We start from the raw sequence: 318 nt of genomic DNA on the forward strand, positions 1-318 counted from the left end.
TTCATATGTTCAATGATATTGTTCTGTTGTCCATCTTCAATAATTATTGTCATATCTTTTCCAGTACCAGGGATTTAGTATTGACTAAATTCAATTCATAAATGATTATAATAAAGACTAGTGTTGAAATTCCTGTTAACCAAAAAGATACAACAATAAAGGAACCTCATAATTAACAAATTTAAACTGTTTTCAACATTTATGATATACGTCAAAGCAAAATTTATTGATACAGCTGCTGAGCTATCTTACAGCCGATATATTTAATACTAAATCAGTCAGTCTTTATACCAACATATAAGGTATTCTTTTTAGTCC

The sequence above is a fragment of the Diorhabda carinulata genome, chromosome 2 (assembly GCF_026250575.1).
Source record: "Diorhabda carinulata isolate Delta chromosome 2, icDioCari1.1, whole genome shotgun sequence".
Taxonomy (NCBI): Eukaryota; Metazoa; Arthropoda; class Insecta; order Coleoptera; family Chrysomelidae; genus Diorhabda; species Diorhabda carinulata.